The 15,503-nt window shown below is 31.6% G+C and overlaps 1 long non-coding RNA gene across 1 annotated transcript in view; it reads right to left on the bottom strand.

Moving 5' to 3' along the window:
• Positions 1-413: 413 nt before the first annotated feature.
• LOC135193711 (uncharacterized) overlaps positions 414-15,503 on the bottom strand; it is a 109,080-nt gene continuing 93,990 nt past the window's right edge. Inside the window, exon 2 of the long non-coding RNA XR_010309393.1 lies at positions 414-534. This is a non-coding gene — a long non-coding RNA (uncharacterized LOC135193711). The remainder of the gene's footprint in view (positions 535-15,503) is intronic.

Consider the following 15,503-nt stretch of genomic DNA (forward strand, 5'->3'; position numbering starts at 1 on the left):
TAATGACTGTTTCATAAGTGTGTGAACTTAAACATATACATACAAAAATCACATAGTGAGCAATATAAATAAATATATATTTACTTAGATTATAACATTATACTTATTTATATGACTTACCTATATGATATTATATCTATTTTTAAGTCATGTAATCAATATCCTTAAGCAATTTAGTCTTACAAATCATATCAAAATATTCTCTATTCAAGTAGGCTCTTAAAAGCACTTTTGAATCGTCATGTTACAGTTTTGACTTAAATGTAAAGCTACCACCGGTTCGGAAAGTCGATCTGACCGAGAAGAACCGGCAATAAACTCATACGTTGATCTTTTCCACAATTTTAATAACAGAGTATATCAATAAAATACAATTCAATTTATATAATAAATAAACAAATAAATAAATATTGGACAACATCACATACATTACTCTGATCCCAATGTAAGTAGCTAAAGCACTTGTGTTATGGAAAATCAGAAGTAACGACGGTACCAGAAACACCCAGACCCAAGACAACATAGAAAACTAATCTTCTTCTACATCGACTTGGCCGGGAATCAATCCCGAGACCTCGGAGTGGCGTACCCATGAGAACCAGTGTACACACTACTCGACTAAGGGGGTCGTCAATATATATCTTGCCTAGAAATCAACAAATACTAAGACCCGAGCTTTGTTTTATTATTAATATAATCTTTCAGGTAGTATGACTAAATAATAAATATTTATAATTTTTTGTCTATATAATATCATTATGAAATAATGCAGCTGATACACATACAAAGTTATGCCCAAAGTATGAATTATTCTTATGTATTTAAAATATTCAGATGACTTCTATATACATTCGTTACAATATATGCTCATCAATCCGGTACAAATAATTGATTTGACTTACGATTAGTCGTTCCATTGTAGGTACACAATTCAATTACCATGTAACATTTGCACGCGTGATAAGTTTCACAATACAATTATGTACGTGTCTAGACGTATAATAGCTATAATCCTCCCGAGTTTAATCTCGTTTCACACTGAGCTCACCTATATTTATTTGTTAAGCCTTCGTCCCTTTACTCAGCTAAAGTTGAAAAATTGATAAGAGTTTTTATTGCAATATATTAGTTGAATTCAATATGATCTTATTTAGTATTCTCGGTTTGTAAAATTGTAAAAAAAAATAATTAACAATTTGTATTAATCTTACGGATCGACTGGATGATGTCAAGCTTTGAAGGAAGGAAAGCCCAATTAAAATCTAATTGTCACCGTCTCAAGCTTCAACCTACATTTATTGGTCCTTTATTACACAAAATTCAATTTCAAATCTCTGTTTAATATCGTTTAAGCCATGCGTTGATTCAAACTGACTAGTTATTAAGGAAATTTCGGTCAGAGTAAAATAATTTATGCATATCTTTTGAGATTTATTTCTCTATTTTCACATTAACCTAATACGTAAGAGCTACGTTAACTCTTTTTGACGGATATAATTCAATTAATATAAATCTGTACATCAACATACACTGTACTCATTTCAACTAGCATTTATACCTTATTGCAATTTTTCCACCCGCGGTTCCAACTCCATCTGGCGGGGGGGGGGGGGTTTGTTGATGTACCTTTCCTTTTATGTGCCTCTCACGCCGTGTATGCCAAATATCGTCTCGAATAGTGAAGTCGTAAAAGTATTACAAACATACTAACTTTCCCATTTATTATATTAGTGAGGATCAATCTCTGATTGTACTTTAACACGAACCCGTGTCCAATTTCTCTTCACATTTGCCCATTATTTGCTTATAAACTAGACGAGTGAACATTTTTTAGACGGCAGCTATTTATTCACCGGACATAATTTAGTTAAGATGTATCGGTACGCATGATAAATACGATATTCTGATTCAGTGGACTTTGACAAACAGCTTACAATATCATTTTCAAGATAGTTTCTGTGTTTTTTTAAAGTGTTGAAAATTTATAGCGAGCCGATGTTATATTCAAAAGTAAGATTTAAAATGAAACGTTAAAGACTTTATAATAAGATAAGAGAAACTCGAGATGTGATCGGAATACGTCCATACCAAGGTTGTGATATCGACGTAAAACGTTTTTATTTCTAATTACCAAGACTAAACTCAAAGCACAATCCAAGAAAACGACTAAAATTTTTAAAAACCTTTATGCATTACCTAAATAAATTTATAATGATAATTGAGGTCGTTAAGTACAAACCGATTACAAAAAAAGTGTTAAAAAAAAAAAAATATATATATATATATCCCGCTGAGTTTCTTTCGCCGGTTCTTCTCAGGTCCGAGGTGCTAAATTCCGAACCGGTGGTATATTTTTGACAATCAATAAGCAAGTGTAAACACTTCTATATTGAATAAAGATTTTTGACTTTGACTTGACTTTGACTTTAGCTTGTTTTATTTTTGCAAGAAAGCTGAAAAAAATTCGAGTACCTATTTAAATATACTTGACAAAACTATAAAAATCGGTAATGATGATTTTGCAACCTTCTAATGATATACAACGACAACATAAATATATCAACACTTTGATATCAAAAATTTGTTTTGTTTTTTATTTCTTCTAGTGTCTGCCCATTAGTCTGACACAAGCAATTTTGTTTGACAGAAGCGTTTAGTCCTTTCGCCGGACGTAATCCAATTTGCGTGTGCCTGGGCGCGTGAGAGCCGCAGTACCGCGGGTTTATTCCCGATTTGCACTAGCTCGGCCGAACGGAGCTATTTGATTTGATTTCAACGTAGGGACCGGTTGACGGAATAGTTTTGAAATGTTACGTGTTATTCGCAAGCATGCTGGCTCAGAATTGTATGGCATGAATTAACGTGTTTCTTAATTTATTTTTTTCCAATAGTTTTTTTCCGCCTCTTATGTTTATAAAAAAAAAGATCTTCAAATTACGATAAAATCATATAATGAAAAGAAAAAAATACGATAATCATGTATCTTAGCGAAATTATTGCAGATTTTATGGTATAAATGTAAAAAGAAATAAGTCAGTCAATGTCAAGTGTTGTTGACTTTGACTGGTTATAACATTGTACGATTTGACGTGCAAAAATGGATTTTTTCATGCAGCAATGTAGGCTCTTCAGAATGGTTGTCGCATACTCTCATGCCGTCAGATGCTTAGCGAAGTGATTCATAATCGGAATGCCTTGTACGATACGCGAACATTCTGATGGACGTTCCTAAGAATATTTCAAGAATTTATATCATGGAATCTGAAATAATATTATATGAAAATGGAATTCAAGATTTTAAAAATATTATTATTTTATTATAAATAATAATATTAATAAATTATATTGATTTATATAGAGAGTCGTTCTCTCTCGAATTGTAAATATCTTAACCATACAGAATAATGAGCTATTTCTTTAACAATATTGAGTGAGATTTTCTCTGCGACTCGATCGCAGAGAAAATCTCACCCACTCGATTCTCTAATCCGTCCTATTCACTCGTATGGGAATTGATTTTTACTAAATCCGGTCTTAGTCATCGTTTATGTAATATAAAGGACACATTCAATAGATAATATAAATCATATCAGGAGTTTATTTGTCAATTTTAACATTTGTAAATCTTATAGTTCAGCGAGATAGTGACGGTGGAATCTGGTGTTGCCCTCATACATACGTAGATTAGTTTACTGATAGAAGTTATTTGAGTTTATTTCGGAGCCAAATAGGATACTAGGGAGAAATATTTTGTACGACTAGAAATGCTTAAAAACAACTGCTTAGAAGGAAGTTACTTTCTCTTTTTTTTTACTTATTAAATAGACGCGTTGTTATAAATTAAATAACATTATATTTAAGAAAAAAAAATTTTTTTGAGATTAATGAAATCACAGGAAATAAAATTATTGGTAAAAAATCTATCAAAAGTTGCTATCAAATATTTGTTGCGGATTGATATCCAATCAAATCCATACAAATGGATATGAGGAAGGAATGGATGGACAGCAACACTTGCTACAGCCGTAAAAGCAGCACAGTTCGACTGGAGGGGGGGGGGTCTAACGCTTTTTCCGTTACGATTCTGACATTTCACTCTACTATAGGACATTAAAAGAACTTCGTTCAAAAAATATTTTTATTATATATTTACATTTATGTTAAAATATAAAATTTTATTCTATATTATCCTAATAATAAAGAAGTTGTATAAAACAAAGCATTTACACACACAGCTACACACTATACAGAAGTGTACGCGTTACGTGCATGTGCAAAATGTATGATATCCCATTATATGGGAAGTAAATAGTGGATTTATTTGAAAGGCCAATCCGCAGTTTAATTGGAACAACGTCACTTTGCGGTGGTCATTGTCCGTCTGTGAATGAAATGTGACGTATTATCGGTACAAAGGAAACCGTTAATGTAAAATGTTGCCACATTAAATACAATACAGATTATTAAATCTTTGTTTTTGTTTAAGGTTAAATGAACACGTTTGTATTTTTATTAAACTTCGGGTGTCAGGTTTGTAAGTGGAAAACCAATAAAAGGTTACCATAACATTGTATAGTTATATATTTTTTAAATGAATATGTCATAATTTTAAACAAGACACTGTTTGGCAAGTTGTTCTTTTAATGGTAACACTACACTTAAATCATTATGTAACCGATTATCTGCCATTACATTATATAATTTTTACTATACTAGACAAAACGGTATAGCCTACTTTAGCTATACGGTTGTCGGTTATTGTTTGGATATTCGTATTTGAGTTGTGAATGTACCCGGACTCCAAACAAAGAGTTTTGCTTATAGAGGCGGTTGTGAAGTATTTTCAAAAACAAAATCAAAATATTCTTTATTCGAGTGTGCGCATGAAAGCACTTTTTGAATTTTGAAATCGTCATGTTACATCGTAGAATTAAATGTATAGCTGCTACCGGTTCGGAAAATTTCGAGAAGGAACGGCAATAAGGTCGGTACTAAAGTAAAATTATTTATATTAATAATTTAATAGCATAATAAATAATTCATAGTTATTGAATACATGTGTCTGTAATCTTCAATGAAATGTTTTATTTAAAAACTTAGGAATATGAATAAGTATGGACGATGGATAGGTATGGATATGAATTATATTAGAACTTAACGATATATTGGTCTTATTGACTAAAAGTCAATAGTTGCCAGTCATAGTAAAACTTATACATCGTCGATCATCATCATTAAATGTTTTAAATATTTTTCTTTTTTTGGTGAAGATTTAGTCATGTTTAAGGGAATTAAAGCAATTAAAATATAGTTGCAATTCTTTTATTTATCTCTATATATATATACAGTTATACATACCGGTGACGTATTTTCGTCTATGAGGTACAGAGGTGAGAATTTTGTTGACATTTCCAGATCCACTTTAAATTCAGATGCGCCGAACATTTAACAATACTTTGGTCACTTCGAATTCTAAGTAAATATTGATCCACAACATGTTTTTGAAAAAAACTCGTTCAGTAAGCACTTCCCAGCATTTCCATTTTGCTCCGCGCGTGTGTGCACGTGACTGGCTTGGGTATTCACCTGGTACATTTCATTGTTTATTTTTATAGCCAAGCCAAATTCACGCCCAAATAAATGTTGAGTAAAACCCGAGGGACGTTAATTAAGTTCTTGGATTTTATGGTCTCCGTCTCTGTACCCCATAATGAGTATTAGTGGTATCTGGAATTTTATTGCTAGTATCGGAAAAATCCTTTCAAGATGAAATTGGACCTGCTTTGTACAGAAATTTGTAGCCAATATATGCCCAGCGTCTGTGTTTCATTCTCAAGAAAATATTCTTCGTGTTTTCATTTTCCAGACAGAGAATTATAAGGTTCAAAATATTTTGATTAATATATATTTACCAAACCAATTACAAATATAAAAAACACAGTTTTTTCTTAAAATTCGAATGTACTATTTCAATATCACTAGAACTAATGGACTAGGTTACTTCTTTCTTTATTTAATAAATTTTCAACCGTTTTTATGCATGTGTTCTTATCAAATCTCAAATGGCAACCGCATTCTTCAAATATTTCATGAAAAATTATGTACAAAAACTAAAAACTAAGTCGTTTATTAAGTAAAAAAGTAAAGAAATTGCTCGTAAATGTCGCACTGCTAAGCAAAGGACCGCATTTAAAACTTTTTCCACCAAACTAAAATTCATTTACTGCGAGTTGGTATATTAATAAAATTCAGAAGGTAGGTAAAATTTCAAGTATATATATCGTTAGGTATATTTTAGTATATTAATACTAAGTACAAAAAAGAAAATATTCTTACTTCCTCCTGCCGTTTTTTTGACGTACTTCTGAAACATATCCAGTCCCTTTGTCGTTAACCTGGTTATGCGAGTTATGTGGGATACACACACTAAACAAAACTACTGCTTTGGCCGTCTTCATCGTAGATTAGAGAGGCTGCAGGATTGTATAGATATAAAGCATCCGCATCCTGGGCTGTACTCCGATCATGATTCGGCGGAGCTTTCCTCAAAAGGTGAAAGTGACCTCGCCTCCACACCCTACTCGCTAGTGCGCAGAGGCTATCCCGGCATCCTCCTTAAGGGCGGTTTGAAAAAGTACACCGTACGCTACCTCACGCGTCCAAGGCCCAAGGGTCACGCCTTTCCTTTTAAGCTCCGGGCGTCGGCTATTGGAATGCCGAGATGACGTCTTCGTCGTATCCACTCCGTCTGTCTAGTGTATCCACACTGTCTCTTTCTGGATCATAACGGTCTTACAGAAGAACATGACTGCTGCCTGCCTTACCCAAACCTCTTCGGAAATTCTTTAGTTGGTAGGTCGATATTTGGGTCAATTTTTCAAGGTTGGTTGAGCAAAAAATTGCATAGTATTGTTAATATTCTTTACGGTTCAGCAATCTTGGTGATTATTGCTGGCTAGTAAATTGTAAATAATTTTTATATGGCTTATATAAAACATTGAGGACGAAACACAGAGAGATTATAAAGGATGATTTCCTTTTTCCACGAGAACATATTATTTTTCCATTAACTATTACAAAGAACGTCATAGAAGCTTTGGGTCAAAATAAGATAAAAGGTCTTAAGATAAAAGTAACTAGAACTTTTAAATTCGCTTGCGCTCTATAGTTCTAACAATATGACGTCCTATAAAATAGGTGAAGTATTTTTCAGCTTCTTAGAAAACGAGAAAAAAATTTGAACTCTTTTTTTAAAAATTATGTATAATTATTAAACGTATATAATACGTATTTTATTCGTTAACTTATAAAAATATGTATTTCAAATAGACGAAAAAAAATATTGTATTTCTTTATAATTAATATACTGAGACCATTTACACCACTAAATAGTTGTGACTAAGTCTAAGACTAAGACTAAGTATGGTACTTAACGTTTAGAAGCTTTAGATGAGAAATGGATGGGCCATTTAAAGTGTATGGATTTTTGTCTAAAATTTTTCAGTTACTGCTAGATATTTAAAAATTGACAACGTTAACTAGAAAGCATTTAAAACTTATCCTGCGGCTGAATTATTTGGTTTTTGATTGTCGGAATGAGAACACATATTTGTGTGCTATATAAATTCCCACGCATATATCTAGTTTCAATTGAGATTGGTCCACGTAAGGCAAGATCGGTTGAAGACATAATTACTATTAAATTTACTTTAGTAATTAAAAGGCTTAAATACCTGCAGAAGTTAACACGAGTTTGACATTATTCGTTAGGCCTACCTTTTGAAAAGTCATACGCCTAGTTTTTAGTAATTCTTATTGAATATATACATTCTAAAGTTACGTGAAATAAAGGTCCCTATTGCTATTTGTGTATTCGATATTAGTATATATCCTAATTTGTACTGTAATATAAATATATACCAACAAATTATTCAATTAATTTCCTTTTAAATTTTATTTGTTACATTTAATCATAATATTTATTAATAAATTTCATACACAATATTGGTTTTTGATGCGTCGGATAATGGAATTTCATGTCGAGTTGACGGCTTCACGAGTCTCGAACGAAAATTTTTAATTACTATACTAGTAATTACGAAATTTTGTAAGCGGAACTTCATTTGAAATTACTTTAGCGGTATGTGAAATATTTTTGACAATATCGTGAAAATTTTATTTATTAATTTTTATTTTGTTAATTTTATAAGATTAATGTAATTTTTTTCCAATTTGGTATTTCTTGTAATTGGTTATTTTTAATCGGATTAATATAGAAGCATAATACGTGTAATATTTTTACTGATTTAGATGAGATTTTTTGAGGTTTCCTATTTTTTTTAATTCCAATTTTTTTTTGTCATTTCGGTAAACGAACGTCACCAATGTGCCACTTGGAGACTAAGATATCTTCCTTGTGCCTGTCACTGACTCACTCATCCTTCAAACCGGAACACAACAGTACTATGTATCGCTGTATGAATATTTTTGATGAGTGGATGGTACCTACCTAGACGGGCTTGGACGTAGACCTAATACCAAATATGTTTATTAAACTGTTATTAATGTTAACTGTTTAAAAAATGAATATATAGATTTTGTATAACCATTCCAAACCTTTTATGAATACTTTGCAATTACTTAAATATACGCGTACATAACATAGTACGAACAGCAAATATATGTTAAATAATATATATCAAATAATAATAATAATTTCGTGCACGGGATTGTAAAACCCAAATCTAATAATTCAGAGCTGCTACGGAAAATTTCTTGATTGGTTAACTCCATAAACTTTAGTACCTCGATTTGGAGTTTATACCACCACTCTTCTCAACGAGATATCCAGATTTAATTCTCCGTTGAACCTGCGATGTTTTTTTTTTAAATATAATAGGTGCAATTCCTCCAGTTGTATAAAGTATTAGGCTTTATCTAGGCTTAGGCTAAACTGTGAGGTATGGGAATGACCCCACTGACAGTTTGCCTAGCCTTGTCGTTTTAGCTTCGAAATTATAAGCCTTAATTGAACCCGAGACATTTCGTGATTCACTTATTCAGCCATAATCATTTTTATCCTGTACTATAGGAGCTCTAAATTATTTATATATTAACGTATGTACTATAAATATATTCTAATTCTAGAATCTTCTAAAATATTTACACTAATCACTGCAAGTTAACTGAAAACAGAACTGACCTAATACAATTAAACCAAGGAAACACCAACAAGAAACTCTATAGAATAACATCGAAAAAAGTTCTTACATAAATAGTTTTAATTAAAGAAAACGATTTAAAAATGTTATCCATCTATGTCAATAAGGAGTTACAAGGAAAACTTATTCTCTTCAACTACTCAAGAGCAAAAAGGCGCAGTGGTTAGAACGTGAGAATCTTATGGGAACATTATACTTCAATTCTGACCTGAACCACTTAATTTTCATGTGATAATTTGCGCTCACTATTCAAATGGTGTCGGTAGATACAATAGCGTAAGAAAATTTGCATTTTCCAGGTGAAAATTGGCCACATCTGCCAACATTTATAAACTCACATCGAAGCACCGTAGGTGTCCTCGAATATAGAGGAGCTTAAGCTCAGTAGTTATTTTTCTGTTTACGGACACTCCTACGTAACAGTACACTTTATATAATATTCTAAAACAAAATCTACTAGACATATTTAAGGTACCAAATAAAATAAGTTTCAAGAGATTGTAAAAAATATACCTTAACATGCCTGAGACTAAAGTTACCGGCATAAACGAGCTTAGAATTTAAATGTAGAAACGCCATTCGCAGCTCTTTTATATTTAAAACTCTTTATAAAATTCTTAAAGCAACAAAGGTTTCAGAGAAAACTTTAATAAAAAAATCACCTATTTAAAAGATAGTGTGCATTAATTAATTTAATCACAAAATGTCGACTGCAACGCTATTACGGTTACAATAAATAACGAACTAAATAACAATGTATTTACATAATCCTTATTAGGTTACATAGCGCGCTAGTTTGGACGTAATAAAATGTGGAAAATGTGATTATTTATAGTTTAGAAATTATTTGCAGTATTTGTTCACCCGCTTTACCAAATGCTAGTTCTCTCTTTCATGTTTTAGAGATCCCTTGTGAATATTACCACTATGTTTATTGATGAATTTGTAATGGTTGTAAAATTTTGGGTTCCCTTTCTTCAACTTGATCACGACTTCTTGGAATTATTTCTCGCTTATCGTTAGGCTTTGAAGAGAAATTACAAAATGTTATTAGTTTATAGGGAATTGCTAGTGGCTTTATAAAATAGTTACGCACGATATGATCAATCTTTAGTATTTTTTAAATATTTCCATGGGGTCATTTAACCTGATCTCGTATTCAAAGTAAACGATTGAAAAAATTAATGAAAAAAACTTATATATAACTGACATTATTTGTAGTTTTATTTTATGACTTCATGATGAGTAATGTACATTCTGCATTCTGAATCAAATCATTCAACATCAATCTCAAAAAAAAAAATTTTTTTTGGTGAGACTATATAATATAGTCAAAAATTTTTTTTACAAATCACGTAAAGGTCCTTCTTATTAAGCCTCGATTCGTTCTTAACCATTCTTTTTTCATTCTCGCATGTCTAAAAGCAGTTGATTTTCAATTCGTGACCACTCTGACAGGTGTGTTTACGGAACGCGCTTCCAACAGTTAAAGTTAGATTGAGTACAGGTGGCTTCGCAACGCGAAATTTTGGATTCAATTACAGTCCTTGTTTCTTGTGCAATAAGAACGTTTTTTTCTTTTCCTTTTAATCTACTTTAGGTAATGTTGCGAGTGGTTACGTCTGTGCTATGTTTTGTTCTTACATGTCAATGTACCCTATGTTATAGTGAAGATGTTAACGTCACGGTGTTAAAAAGCTTCTGAGAAACAAAATGCTAGTTCCAATTCCTTTTTTCAGCTTGCAGTTGGAAAATAATCTTACCTAGAGTTGTAAGGACTTATCAAAAACCAAAATTAAAAATATACTTTAGTCATAAAGGCTTTTACAACCACTTTTAAGTCATTTTACAAGATTATTTAATTTAAAGCAAACACTGATTCGGAATAGAATCATTTTATCGAAATGAAACCGGCTAGAAACTCAGTAGTTATTCTTTGTGTGCTCAATAACAAACATCCTTAATTAATTGATATATTATTATATATTTTGATGATAATTGTAGGTGGACTGGCTGATAGGCCACCCGATGGTAAGATGGTCACATATGGACATTGGCGCTTAAAAAAATACAATCATATGGTATGTCTGTATTTACACTGACTCACTCACCCAAACAAACCGGAATACAACGAAACTAAAAACTAAACTACTAACTAAACTAGTCTATTTGACGGTAGAATTATAAGTGAAATAACCTAACCAGACGGGCTCCCACCCATCCCTATACCAAGGAGCTGTTGGAACGGTGACCTCTGTTTGTCTATTATAGTTAGCGCCGCAATCAAAGTCTATAGCTGCGGGGTATTTCACACCCAATAAACCAAAACCTACATAAGTACCAATAGGATAACTTTCCCATTTTGAACAATAAATTTAATAAGTTGTGACATTTTCACTTATCCTCGTTTTAAGGACACCGAAGTATGAGTTTTAAGGAGGATGTTAAAAATGAATGTGTGAATTGTTATATACAAAAATACACATTTGAATTTATTTATCTAACACTTACTAATATGCTTTACAAGCATGTTTCTTTCAGGTTGACTCGAACAGCTTCGAAATTCAGTGACGAGACACCCTTTGAATGCTTCCATTTAAATGTTAATAGTCCCAAGCGTTCCGTATTTTTATCCTTAATTTTGTTTGTGCATTAAAAACATTTATTATTATTTTTATAATCGCAGGATTCATTTCAGTAATTTTATTTCAAAATTTATATCAACGTAATTGAAAAAAATCTTTCTGAAGGTAATCGAACGTACCTAAGGTCGTTTTATGTTTATCTCCATACTCTATCTATCTATCCATTATTACTCCGCTAATAAATTTACGGTACGGTACGGTACGGAACCCGCTTACTGAGACCCGGTTACTAAGACTCCGCTGTCCGTCCGTCCATCACTCTCACCGTCTGTCATCGGTATTTCATGAACAGTGTTAGTTAGACTGTTGAAATTAACAGATGATGATGATGAACTGTTACCGCTATAACAACAAATACTAAAACAGAATGAAATAAATATTTAAGAGGGCTTTCATACACTCATTTGTTTTTTTATTTTACTCACACTTGTTTTTTTTTTTATATTTGTGACCATCGGTGTACCTGTATACTTATTGTCATCACAATTAAGAGTATTGTTTAATTATATGATTTTAATACTAAGTCATATAAATACTCACTCAGTTACCTATGAGCTAAAATTGCTTAACTCACACGCTTATTATAAAAATCGCATGATCGATTAACCTGCAATTATTTACCAAGTATCGTTAACCTTTAGCTATTTATAAGACCAAGGTTATTCAAACAGTTACTTTGCATAGGAAATTGATTGTTATACTGAAAGCGTGCATAGTGCATGATGTCGAAGTTAAATTAAACTTCAACAATATCCTGATTTACTTATCATGGATCATAAATATATTTTGATAAGTCACTACAAAATTAAAACACTTCATTCATATACGGCCTTACAAGCAACTTTTAATCGTAATTTTACAAGATTCAATTTGATATAAAACTCTCATTGATTCAGACTTTAGTTTCTACTGAAAATAAAACTGACGTTAATCGGGAAGAGACTGTGACTCTTTTTCATTAATTATTATTTAGACGCATGTAAACATAAAAATTAAACTTTCTAGTTTATTATTTATATAAATTTTTATTATTTCTTTACTGCATATTCAACAAAATACACACTAAAACATTTTACTAGTAGGAAAAACTACAATTTAGGAAATTGTAGTTTTTTTTTTATGTCGGTAGTTAAGCCTCTTTAGCTTCGAGTTCAATTCGAGACGAGCATAAATAAAACATTACATTTTGCATACTTGCTTTGTGTAACAAATAATATTAAATAAGTCATACATTTTTCTAACACTGTAATATTCGAAAGACTCTGTCATAACTGACCGTCTATCAAATCAAAGCGAAACTAGATGGAATGCAGACTCTAAGTTGCCCGTATATATTTATATCATATTTATATCAGCTTTTAATCGTAATTTTACAAGATTCAAGTTTCTTCTCAGGCCCGAGGTGTTAAATTCCGAACCGGTGGTAGATTTTTGACTATCAATAAGCAAGTGTAAACACTTCTATATTGAATAAAGATTTTTGACTTTGACATAATAAATATCTATCAATACATATATTGCAATATTTTGATTTTAAAAGCGAAACGACCGGAAATTGTTTAATGCAGGAACAGCGGCTTAACGTGCTTAAGTTGATGCGCTACTAAGACGTATAGCACTAGTCCTCATTAATATTAAAACTGGGAAATAATCGTTGATTTTACCTTATACCGCAATGAAGTACCCGATTTTATGCATATAAATAGTTTAAAGGCGAAATAGTAACAGGCAACTCTACATCGTAAAACTATGTACAGGAGCAAGCAAGTATGTACTATTCTGTAATAATGAATAACAGCAGAAATGTCTCTGAATACATTGTTACTTGAATTCACACTCAGCTTTTATAGTATCGTGAAGTATAAACTACTCAAGTTGTTAAAATCAAACTACTAAGTTGCTACTTTAATTAAAATGAAGCACCTAAATATTTGATCTTTATTGTCTGATTTTAAACATATCTAAGTTAAATAAATATTCACATTGACGCTCTACCTTTGTTTTTAGTTGATTTATAAAGCTTAAAGTAAAAATTATTTCATTTTTTTTACTTTAAGAATGTTATTACTTTATGTTGGCTATAAATGATTCAACGTGCTACGCATGACGTAGCTGAGCATGTTAATAAGAATAAATCTAAATTAACAACTAAATTATATTATTTATTTTTAAATTAAAACTATCGCTTTTTTTATTATACTTTTTATTTATTTATTTATTGTACATCATAAATACAAAATCTTTAAATTAAAATATTATATTGAATGTGTTGTACAATGGGCGACCTTATGGCTACTTAGCCATCTCTTCCAGACAACCCAAACGAAGAAAGATTCATTGAACTTAAACTGGGTAGGTGATGCAGCCAATAAACAAATGTTTACACACTAATACTTAAAAAATATATAAATATTACTATTATATACTAAAGAATATTATAGTATGCTATATATATAATATGCTAGAGAAAAACAATACGTGGAAATTAAGTGAAGTCGTCTAAATTATTTAGATAGTAATTTTTAATAGTTTTTTTTAAATATATTGATCGATTCTGGTTTTTTTATATTTTCCGGAAGTGCATTCCATAACTTTATGGCCTTTACAGTGAAGGAGTTTTTGAAAAATTTTGTTTCATGTACAGGTATTTTAAGCATAAGGTTCCGCGACGGTCTTAATAAGGTAGAGCCTCCTAGAAATTCAAATTGTACCTTTTAATAGGAAGGAGAGTTAGAGTTAAATAGAGTACTGTACAGAAGAGAAAGAATATGGAGGTTCCGGCGAAGACGTATAGGAAGCCACTTGAGCCTTTAACGATATTCAGAGACATGGTCATACTTTCGCAGGCAAAATATGAACCGGATAGGAATATTTTGAATTCGCTCAAGCTTGTCAAGTTGGTCCTCAGTCAAATCAGGATAACTAGCATCTGCATAATCTAGAACGGATAAGAGGAGAGAGTTTGCTAGCATAATTTTGGTAGGAATTGGAAGAACAGATACCGCTATTACCTTCAACGGTAAATCTTGGCATGAACTCCAAACTATAGCCCAGAATGGACTGAACTCCGTCATGTATTGCGTCCACTCTCTGCACCTTACAATCAACGCTACAAAAACTAATTTCGTAACTCTCAACCAAAAACTCCAGTATTCCTCAAACTTCTCTCTTGTTCCAATAAAAACAACCCAAGCTGTCAATGTCCATCTATAACCTCTTCTGAAAAAATTAAATATCTTGGCATTGTTCTTGACAAGCATTTAAATTTTAAAGATCATATAGAGTTACTAACAGGCAGAATGCGCAAATTAATTTATATTAATACACTAAGACATGTTGCTAATTTTTCAGTGATTAAAAAAATGTATTATGCAATCTCTCATTGTATACTGCATCTCATGTTGGGGTGGTGCACCAAAAACTACTATGAAACCCGTAGAAATTGCTCAACGTGCCATCTTAAAAGTGGCAACTTTTCGGCCACATCTCTATCCAACCAATCTGTTATACTCAAATTGTGGGGTTCTTAGCGTAAGAAAATTATTCGTATTAAATTTAATTATATACCAACATAAGAGGATTTCGTACCCTGCTATTGACAAACGACGCAAAAATAACATTTGTTGCTTACACACTC

The sequence above is a fragment of the Vanessa tameamea genome, chromosome 16 (genome assembly GCF_037043105.1).
Source record: "Vanessa tameamea isolate UH-Manoa-2023 chromosome 16, ilVanTame1 primary haplotype, whole genome shotgun sequence".
NCBI lineage: Eukaryota > Metazoa > Arthropoda > Insecta > Lepidoptera > Nymphalidae > Vanessa > Vanessa tameamea.